General features: G+C 32.1%; 1 pseudogene; it reads right to left on the bottom strand.

The window, feature by feature from the left end:
• Positions 1-644: 644 nt before the first annotated feature.
• Positions 645-3,096, bottom strand: LOC129315274 (adenylate isopentenyltransferase 5, chloroplastic-like; annotated as a pseudogene).
• Between the last annotated feature and the right edge of the window lie 9,151 nt (positions 3,097-12,247).

Raw genomic sequence — 12,247 nt, 5'->3', positions numbered from 1 at the left:
TGCGTCCTTGGTTCTTGTCCTTCACGGACGTAGGGCAGTGGGTGAGTTGGAATATAGGTCGGCAAATGGAGGTGGAGGGTGTTGACTGGAAGGTATGCTTTGGCATTGCTTGTCAAAACATATGGTTATGTGCGGTTTCTTTAGATCGAGCAAAGACAATGGCATGTGAGGCATTGGTCTGTGAGTTGGTATGGGTCAGTTACTTACAGGGTTGGGTTCCACCGCGGGAAGGGTGTGTCAAGATAAACGTTGATGGGGCTTTTAGCCATGTCACGAGCTCGATGGCAGGAGGCGGCATTATATTGCCCGTGACTCGAAAGGGCCGGCGTTAGGTGGGTTCATGGTCAATATACGAATGGGGAGTTTGTCTTATGGGGGGTTTAAGGTGCTGTAGGACGATGGAGAGATCGAAACGGATTGCACTGAGGCGGTGATAATTAATTATATAAATGTATGGGGCAAAATTAGTAAAAGAAAATTTATTAAAGAGAACAATCCCAAATAAGATATATCAGATTTTTCTTTTGGCATAAAAATTGGATCTTTCGAAGTGGCCTCGTTAATCACATCTCAACTAATTGGGTAAGTCAAGCCCACAGTCCTTTAAAGGCCTATTTCAGTCTTCTCAGAAGGTATTGGATCTGCTAGCCTTCAAGGAAGTTTTGAACAATCTCCTTACTTGGACTAAAAACAATATCGTTCCACAAAACTTGATATTCAAAACAGCCTCAAATACCTTAGTAGCATCAATACGGTGCAATCCCCATGAAAGCTCATTATTGATTCGATGTGTTTCTGAAAGTTGCACTCGAGCCAATATACGGGTGTTCTCTTTCATTCTTTGAATAAATACCATCTTTGAGCAACTCTTGCTTGTAACCATCGTCGACATTAACATCGTTCTCAATCTTAACATACTCGTCCAATTCAGAAGCACCAATGGCTCTTCTAATTCCAGCAGAATAATCATCCCAAGGTACAAAGTATTCTCTAGTCTCATCCACAAACCCTGCGTCCACCATTTCATCAGCCCTTTTTGTCCAGATAGGGAAAGAGGACATCCAGAGACACGTCAAGCCAGAGAAAGTAACAATCATATTTGGAACGAAAGTCTAAGGTGGTATTTTCCACAAGGCATTCGAGGTAGGTGTTGGAGCCTCCTACGATGATGGGTATGTGTCCTTGTTTGGTGATATGTTCGACTGCAGAGATGACATGGTCGTAGAAATGGGTAGGAGTGAAATCAAAGTCGGGATCTTCGATGATTCCGAGGAGGTGGTGGGGGATTCCTCGTCGTTGAGATTCTGGTATCTTGTTGGTGATGATGTCCAAACCCTTGTATGCTTGGATCTTGTCAGCGTTAATGATTTCAAAAGGGAAATGTGAGCCTAGGTCAATTGATAGCTTGGTTTTTCCTGTGCCTGTTGATCCCATTATGAACACCACCTTATTCTTGCAAGGAGTCATAGTTTTCTTCTTGACCTTTGATAATAACCTTGAAAAACAAATGAACAACATAATAAATATTGATTTAATAGCTGGTTCTCCATATTATACCAAAAGAAATTGATCGTCTGAAATGAATGTTTTCTTGATGAAGAGAGGAAATTTCATTTAACCAAAACTGATATATAAAATTTCAAGTATAAAATTCATTTTTTTTTTAAAAAAATAAGTATAGAACGCGTGAAAGAATAATTAGAAAGAAGAGGAGAGGGAGGAGGTATCACGAGCAAGATAAATCACCTGAAGCTTCAGATGAAATGCTGATGAGGAAGAGAGATCGAGGAGCTAATTGTATGTTTCAATTTTTCAATAGGCTTATATTTATGGGTCGCCATACATCCATATTAATTAGTAGTGAATATGCATTGAACTTGATATATAGCACGAGATACTCAATTAATTACTACAAAATGTTCTTGTTCAACTTTTAATAAATAAAAGGAAAAATATAGCTTATTTACTTTTTTCCTCCTTTTGAATGAAAAAGGCTAATGAAAACTATAACAAGAAAAAGAGAAATAAGCTAAAGTGTCAAAGAGACTATGCGTTCTGTTTATTTAATAATTCAAAAAGTCATAATATTTTTGGCGGTTTCTTGTGAAATGAATATCATTATCTTGCACAAAACTAACAAGTCAATTAACATAATCAAAACATATATATTAAAATCGCCATATTTTTTTAAGTATTGATATAAATAAAGAGCTCGTTCTGTTCCAATTCCCTCAACCAAATCAATCCAAAATTAACCAAATTATCTTAATTTTGAAACTTAATGTTTGATACTATATATATATATATATATATAATTTTATTACTATTTAAACATGATTTTCAAGTCCTATACACAAATTATACATTTGAATTGATAGAAATTCACTTATTGTAGTGGTTTTTATATAGGTTTTGGTCCCCATTCATTCATCTGAAAAATAAAAACATGCATGTATGTAACTTACGCACGTACATGGCTCAAGGAAGTGGAACCTTATAGTAACAAAATAAGTCAAGACCATACTGCTCAGTTATACATGGTTTGAGTAATTCTTTAACACTGTTTAAATGCCTCATTCTCTGAACTACAATGCTTCTGAATTTGATTAATGATTCTAACTTGTTTGGAAACTCATTTTACCCAGGAAAGAAACCTAGCCATGAAGAAGTGGAGCAATTAGTGGAAGATGTAGAAAAATACACCATCTATTTTGGGGATCGTGGGGGCTTACTTCGGTAATCATCATCATCATCATCATCTTTGTTGCATAGTCTTTTGGGCTAAACTCTAATCAATCCAATAAAACTAATTCATGCCTTAATCGTTCCAGCTTCGTCTAAGCTTGCCTCAGTGAATAAAAGTAAGCCATTCACAAAAAATAAAAACAAACGCGACATTATGAAGATTCCATCGTCCACAGCATCATCGAGAAGGTCCACAACATCGCTCACGGCAGCAGTACTGTCACCGTCCCCGAGCCTTTCTCCCACAATCCATCTCCTTCTTGACGGTTCAAAAGGTGAGACAAGAACGCGCTGTTCCAAACCAAGAGCCTCCAACTGATGATGCGAGTGTTGGGACTCCGCCTTAGCCATGTATCAACATGCATGTGGATCAACCAGTTCAGAATGATGAATTTACTGCTGAAGAATCAGTTCCTGATGCTGCTACTGTTGATGATGATGATTCGGAGACAGATTTGACTCTGAAGCTCTAGATAGAGTTTTTAGTTGTTATTCTTGTTGATATTGATGTTACCTTGTTGTGTTGTTGTCTTAACCTCAAAATTTCATAGGACAATGAGAGCTGAGGATAATGTGGCTTAATGGTTAATATTGACAACTTTCACTACAATAGAATAAGCTAAAGATGGTGCCATATATTTAACAGTTGTAAGTTAAAAACGACAAATAAAAAAAACGTTAAATATTTGAAGGTTGTTTCAAAACAACCATCAAGTATTTAAGTATATATTTGACGGTTATATTATAATAGCCATCAAATATATCTTTTATCTCATATAATTTTTTATAAATATCTTTAATGCTTGTTTTAATATAACTGTCAAGATTAAGCGTCAAATATATAATTTAAATAGAAAATTAAAAAAAATTAATTACTTAGTGCTTTTTCTTGAAGAATTGTCAAGTACGTCTAGCTATTATTTGATATTTTTTGGTAACAAGCATTAAGTAAGGAATACTAGACGATTGTTATGAAATAATCGTCAAGTATTTTCTTTTAAATTTATGCTCTAGAACCTTTCATTTTTACATATGTGCAACTTTAACATTTTCAAAAATGCTCCCAGGCTGCTCGAAAATTATTTTCCATCATAGAAACTACCTAAAAACACGAATTAACACTTGATTTTTCTTCGGTTTTGCATGTGGGTTCCAATTTCTAGGGTTCGTGCATGGTTCTGTTCATCCAAGCTTCATTTTTGATGTTTTGGGTTTGTTCTCCATCGTACTTATGTAAGTTTAATTCTCTTTCATCTACTTAATTCTTTTTTGGGTTTGGTGTTTAGGGTAAATCCAATTTGATATTTCCCTCCTTGCTCATCAGTTATGCAAAACGTAGTCTTCTCTCCCTCTCCACCTCCTCTTCTTCTTCATTCTCATGCTCTACCTCTCTCAAATATGTTGGCCTATCCTTTTTCCTTGTGGCATTGTTGTCAATTGATTGTAATTAGGGAGTTGATTGGAATTAGTGATTGGAATATGAAATTTTTGTTCATTGGAGCTATTCTTGTGATTGGATGTATAGCTTTTGGTTTTAGGTTCTTTGTTAGTTATGACATTAAATTTAGGATTATATGAAAATTATTTTACTTATGGGCATTATATAATTTTGTTGAAAATTTGCTTCCCTTATTATGGTAATGGTGATAATCTTGTTGTTGGATAACTTGATTAGGTATGATTGAGTTATATTGGATTTTAAGGATGAAATTTTTGTATCAATTGTTGCTGAATAATTTGATTGGGTATAATTATTATATGAGCACTTGCATGATGAAATTTTTTAATAAAGAGAGGACTCAAAACCTGAGAAACTCTTTTTTTTTAAGCTATTATGCTACTGAATTTTTTAGAATGAAATTTTTGTATTAATTTTTATTGGGTAACTTAATTGAGTATAATTAAGTTATATGAGAACTTGAATGATGAAATTTTTTAATTAAGAGAGGGCATAAAGCTTGGAAAACTCTCTTTTTTAAGCCATTATGCTGCCTAAATTATTTTAATGGTTAACATTAAAATGTAATTATTAATTTTAAACAAGATTAAAGAGGAAATGTGGAAACATATGATTAGTGACTTATTGATTGATTGATCCTTTGTATCTAACTCTCCCACTGTCTAGGAGTAGTCAAAGTCACCAATCATATTTTTTTCTTAATCTTTCTAGGAATTATGGATAATGAATGGATGTATGCTAATCATCTATCTAAGGAATATTGAGATAGGGTGGCAGACTTCATTAAGTTTGCAGTTAAGCACGCAAAGGACCCTACTAGAATTGTTTACCCATATTTAAAGTACGGCCTTTTGAAGCAGGTTAGTCCAAATATTTGTGAAGAATACTTAGTAATTAATAGGATGGATCAAAGTGGTAAGTATTAGACAATGCATGGCGAGATAAGGGATGATATTAGTGAAAGTTGTGCATTATCTCCTGATGATTTTGACATATGTACACTTGAGGAAGATTGTCTCGAAAATATGGCCAAAGTAATTGAAGAGGACCTTGAGGATTGTCCAAAAATGTTTAAAAAGTTGAAAAGTGATGTGGAGATGCTATTGTAAGCTAGTTGTAATGAAAATTATGTTCTAGGACTAATTATTGTACTATGCATATTGTTATTTAATAAATTTCTCTTTTATTATCATATCAATTGCATGTTCACTATAATAATTGTATCTAAGGATAAACTACAATGATTATCCTAAATGTCCCTGGTCGGTCATCTATGAGGGATCATAGATGAAACAAGACCAATATGAATTTAAAGAATTATAGAGATATAAATCAAAGTTACAAGCACTTGAAAGAGTATAAGGTATTGGATCGACTAGCTATGAGAAAGCTGAATGGTATAATTCATAACCTCATCGTGTGTGTAACCATAGCACTATGCCCTTTGACTTGAGATCATCATGGATTCCTACTTGATAACCATTGAACTTTGACCTAGTTAAAAGCCACCTTTGACTAGGTGATCATAAAGGCTATGATTGAGTTTAGTCATATTCATATAGAGAAATATGAGTGGTCAATATGAAATTTGTCCCTTATGTTAATTAAGAGATATTACTGGGCCCCTCAATAAGTAAGATTGAGAAAATGTACGGCCATACTATAATGAAAAGGGTTTCTTCATTGTTATATCAGTCCACTCAAAGATCAAGAAAGTAATGGTTAGGTAAAGGAGAATGACAATTCTATGTCTCATACTTGACCGAAATATCACATGACAAAAGGGATGTGATACGATTATATAAAAGGTTGCATTGGATTATTGATTCAAATATGAATTGGGTAGTTGCAATGTCTTACTAGAGACCACTTGTGACTTGTGGGCTAATAGCGTAATTAACCTATTGCCAACTTCATATGGGCTTGTAGGGTCACACACAAGAACAGCCTAACTCGATTTATAATGTTCAAGTTCAACGAATCTGAAATATATCTAGATTCAATGAATGTAATATAGAGTGAATGAATTATATATATATATATATATATATATTAGTTGAATATTTATTTGATAAATACATACACACACATATATTTATATGAAATATAAAATATAAAATATAATTATATATATATATTTTGAAATATATATATTCATGTGTGTATCTATATATATCTTATGTATATATGCATATGATATATACAATTAAATATATATATATATATATATTTGAAATATGTGTGTGTGTGTGTGTATTAGTGTGTGTATATATAATATAATATGTATTTGTGATATATATATATATATATATATATCATATCATATCATATCATATCATATCATATTGTGTTAGTTTTAAATTTAATTTCATATGATAGTTTAAATTTAATAACTAACATGATATGAGAGAATATCATATTAGTTTTATAGTTTGAATTTATAAGATAAATTCAAATTAAATATGATATTATAGATTTTATTTATGAGATAAATTTAATCTAAATTTCGGTTGGCTCTTCAAGAGAAAGGCAAAAACCCTAATCTATATATAATAGATACAAGGGGACGTACACAATAGAGAAAGTTAAAAAAGTTTTGATGGCAAAACACTTTGAGAGTCACAAAACACCCTAAAGAAAAGAAAACTGATGTTAAAAGACGAATGGACATTGAGAGCGCTAGCACATTGTTCAAGTTGAGAAGCTATTTGTATGGATATCAGTTAAGTGAGTAGATCTATGTTGTCAACTCCTGAGATCCAAACTCTTGAAGAGAATGCACGTCCAGAACTCGCAACTAAAAGGTAACTCTTCTATCCACCTTGACTTAAATGAGTTCGTTCGATCCACATCAGGATAAGAAATTTAAAATATTAATGTTTCACCGTGCCTCCTTATCCAATAGGATATAGTGCATCAAAGTTATCAATAGTGTTAAAATTGCACAACGTGAAGGAAAAACAGGGATAGAATGATGTGAGCTTCACTGAGTTGCTTGGGTATTTAAAAGTAGAATTACTTCCAAAGGAAAATGAACTTTCTTGTCAAACATATGACATAAAACAAGTGCTATGATCAATTGGCATGAGTTATGAAAAGATAGATGCGTGCTTTAATGATTGCCTTTTATTTAAAAATGAATATGCATCATTAACCAAGTGCTCTAATGATTTCCTTTTATATATGTGTGTGCACGTACGTGTATTAACTTGTTTATATTTTCACCTAAGTCACCTTTATACTTTATTCATGGTTCCTGGTGGCCTCGAGTCGAGGTTGAAGTTGATTAATCTTTATGATGTCTCTCCCCACAATGATATTACCAAGTAAGCTCTTAAAGATCAAGCAAGAATGCTTTCGGATCAATTCTAGTAAAGGGAAGCATACAATAATACTTTCTTTCTCGCTCCTTACTGTCAAAGGTGAGTTGCTAACACTTGTTACGAGTAAATTTTTTTATATTTATTTGTTTGCTAACACTTACTATTTCTTGTTAGAGGGTACTGAATGCTTATTTGTTTGCTAACACTTACTATCTCGATCCACTTAATGGAGAACTAAACAACAAGAAAGATATGGTCGTACTTTTTAACCAATAAATCAAATTATATTTTTTTCAATTGTTATTTCTTGTTATTTTTAATTTTCATATATATATATATATATATATTTCTCACATTCATTCCATACTTCCTTTTTAGAGCTGTGGTGTTATATCACACTGCAACCAATAAGAATGTGTCCCCTAGAATGAGGACATTCACCTCTTTTGATGAATGGGTTACCATTAAGGTTTTCACTTAATTGACCAAGTTTTTTAATCAAGAAATCATGACATATTATACAATTTCATTGATATATATGTGGTTTTTTTACAATGTCCATTCTATTCAGATCAGATTAATAATTGTGGTTATTACCTGATGAAATTCATGAAGGACATAATCACCCATGCCCCTACCACATTATCAAACAAGGTATATTAAATTTAATTACATTTAAATTATAAATTTTAACCAACTTTAAATAGAAAACTATTAACTTGAACTTGTTGAGACTATTTGCTTATAGTACTTTAAGGATGTCTACTGCATTTGTTATACGCTGTACATATAAAGGAAATCCTTGAAGAGGTGGCCTAAATAGTGTTTAATATGTAGGTAGTAGCAACGGTTAGGCTGGCCTGATAGTTAGTTAATTAGCCATATATATTTTTCACATTAAATTTTTCTTGGCCAATTTTTATGCCTAATGCTGGCCACTTAATTAGTTTTGAAAATTTAATTAGCTTGAAAATTAGGGTTTATAGGGCTATAGGTATAGGAATTTAATTTATTGTCCTTGAATAGTATTTTTTATAGAAACATTCATTGTATTATTTCTAGATGTTGGCTGGCTAATTTTATTTTCTATTTTGTGTATCTTTATGTAGGAAGGCTGCTTGAAAAGAAGCTCATCCTTTAAAAAAAGTACTACAAATACTTGATGACTATTTATAAATAACCGTCAAATATTAAAAAAGTTGACAATTATTTACAAATAACTATCAAGTTATTATGGCAAGAACTAGGTAAAAGGGGGCCTAATTTTTGTATAATTACTTGATAGTTATTTGTAAAAAACCATCAATTATTTTCTTCTAGAAAGACTTATGTTAGCATTGTTATTTACAAATAACCATCAAGTACCCCAATACTTGAAGGTTTATAACCATTAGGTAAGTATATATGATGTCCCTCTAGTTGACGGTTAAAAATCATCAAATATAGGCTAAAATAACCATCAAGTAATAAGGTCTCACTACTACAAAAAAGAGAATATTAGACGGTTATTTTTGCCTATATTAGACGGTTATGAACCATCCAATATGAGACCGTCATATATTGATAAAACAAATATTGAATGATTATTAGAACTGTCCAATATATAATATTGGACGGTTCAAAGACCCGTTCAATATAGTATTAGAATGGGTTATACAAAGAAATATATATTAGATGGTTATTTTAAGAACTGTCCGATATATGGATATATTGGACGGTTATGACCAGAACTGTCCAATATAGTGGCACATATTGGATAGTTTTGATAATAACTATCCAATATTTTCATTATATTGGATAGTTATAGTAAATAATAATCCAATATATTGCATTTTTTTAATATGCTAGCTGCATTTCTTGCAACCCTCCTGCAAGAATATAATGTAAATACAGACCAATCCAATCCAATTCAGTTCAATCCATAATTATACTAAACTAAATTGAATTATAGTTAACTAATAATTTTATTAAAATAAAAAAAATTTGTTACCTATACAATTGTTTAACATAGTAGTAAGTAAAACAAAGTTGTTTGCTAGACTAAACCAAAATTATTCTAAATTATAAAAACTAAAATGAAAAACTGTAATTTACTTATTTCTGGCCCACAGCTGAAAAATGTACTCACACCATTCCTCAATAACTTATTTGATGTGACGATCCCTGAATTCTTCACAATATGAATTGGGATAATACTATAATAATGTAATATGCCAACAAAGTTAATTATTTTAACAAATTAAAATTTATAATCACATATAATTTAATGTAAATAACATACATACTGTAAGGGGGATTAAAGTCATCCCATGAGTAATGATGTCTTTATGAAATCTTATAACACAACATCCACAGTCCTCGCTATATGCTATTTGTCATGGGCACTGCATAGAAAAACCAATAAACATGTTATTGAATTAATTAGAAAACCAAAATTGATTGTTAAAATTAGTAGTTAGAAGTACCTTTATTATCTTTCAATTAGGGTAAGCTAGATCATATGACTTATACCTTAATGATACAGGCAAGTTCTTTTCAGTGTGATAAAGCACCACGACCTAGATAAGAAAGAAAATAAGTTAAAACTAAAAATTTAAAATGAAAAATCTAAAAATGTTAATCAAAATATAAACTTACAAATTAAATAATTCTATCATATCTGGCCTATTATCTAGCTGCCTGCTAGCATAATCCAAGTAGTAAAACTTTACAGTTTTAATAGCAATCAACATAATGCTGATTAGCATCCAATGGCTCCTAAAACAATTTGAAAACATATGTTATGAAACTTAAAATGGCAAGATAAATTAAATAAATTAGGATACCACTAAACTCAACCTTATACATAAAGGTACCAGAAATAATGTCCCCATAGTAGGGTTTTTTGCCTCAAAGTACTTTGCAAATGTTTGAGCTTAGCTATACCGCACCTCAATGGTGATGTTGCGATTAACAAAGACATCATGAGGACACACAAAGACAAATTTTGATGCAAGATCACTAGGGACAATAAAATTTTCATATAGGTACCTAAATGAAAAAAATAAACAAATTATTATATTATATTAAGTTTAAAATATAATAAAAAGTCATATAAACAATATGTACCTCATATAAAAATTAACCACATTTTGGCTAATCAAAACTCGCTTGAGGACTTCATTAACCATTTCAAACCTAATCACATCGTGTTGTTCTCTGTCTTATATGCTCTGGTCAAAGCTGATAAGTACTGTAGAATCAGCAAACAACTTTGCATATGCCTTAAGTACACTTTGGTAAGTTTTTGACAATTGGTTTGGCAAGGCTGTCTCAAACTTGGATAATTGGCCCGATTGTCTAGTAATGCCCTTCCCCTTAGACTGTGCACCAATTATATAGTTAGAGACCAATTATGTGACATATACATAAAAAGGTAACTAACATACCTGTTGATTTTGTACTTCATCTTCTACATAGAAGAAAACCCTGGGCCATGCAATAAAGTTGCCACTTACTTCTCCAACAGTAAACGCATTTAAGGTTGAAATAGGCAATGGGTAGTTGGCATCAATGGGTTTAAGAATCAACCCTCGTAAATAGTCTACTGGCATTGGCACATTGTGTATGGTATTTTTCCCAGGGATATTAAACACATAACCTCTTGTCACTTTGTGTCTACCAAGGCTATTTGCCACAAAAAAGTAATCGTGCTCGCCTTAAATAAAAATAAGTATAAGTTAATAAAATAATGATCAAGCAAAGTTAAGGAATAAAAATAATATATACCTCAGGAATTTGACCAGATGGCTAGGCCACAATGCAACTATCTATCTTGCTAGGACTTATGTGCTCAAAGGGCGACTTCCATAATCATTAGCCCTAAGAAATGCCTCAATCATTTTTTTATTGTACTTCTACTTGTTGTTTTAGAGCATTAAATTTAGCTAAAGAAGGCACATCTTTTGGAGTCTTTTTTTTGCCACTATTTGTTTCCTTGAGACCCCCATGCTAACACCTCTAACATGACCTGAGTGATCTGGATTTCCAAATGCCTTTCTAAGACATCTTCATCCTAGGGAAGTTCACCTTTAGAAACTTCTTCTGAGATGACACTCTATTCATCGTAATTTGAAAAACATAAGTTATTAAAACAACAATTATTAGCATGTTATTCAAAGTTAAGAAGTAAGTTCTCAAACATATTCACCCACATAGTTGCCATCTTTATCAGTCTGACCTAATATAAAGAGTCTAGCCGATGATATAGAGCTCTCTGGTATGCCCTCTTCGTCAATCTATACATTAAAATACATTAGTGACATCACATATTGCATATCAATTAATAAATTCAAAACATATCAATTTCTCAACCTCTCTAGTATTTCTAGACAATCCCAGAGTTCCTCTTCAACAGCATTAGTCATCTCTTCAACACAATCATCCTCGTCTATATTTATTTTGAAATCATGTGACATGTATGTATTGCTATACTCACGATTTCTATCAATCATATCCCTCGACTCACCATGCTTATGCCAACATGTATAAGTATGATCAATTCCAAAACACACTAAATGATCTTCTAACTCGCTCACACTAACCTGCTTCAAGAGGCCACATTTTACACAAGGGCATACAATACTATTATGGTCTGCCTCATGCTCTAGTGTGAATCTAATGAACTCTTTCACCCCATCGACATATTCTTTTGTGGCTTTATTCACAGACATCAATTTCT

This window comes from Prosopis cineraria, unplaced genomic scaffold (assembly GCF_029017545.1).
Source record: "Prosopis cineraria cultivar Desert tree isolate PC_DT_omini unplaced genomic scaffold, ASM2901754v1 PC1, whole genome shotgun sequence".
NCBI lineage: Eukaryota > Viridiplantae > Streptophyta > Magnoliopsida > Fabales > Fabaceae > Prosopis > Prosopis cineraria.
The sequence above is the reverse complement of the archived record's forward strand: the minus strand, read 5'-3'. Positions and strand labels throughout refer to the sequence as shown.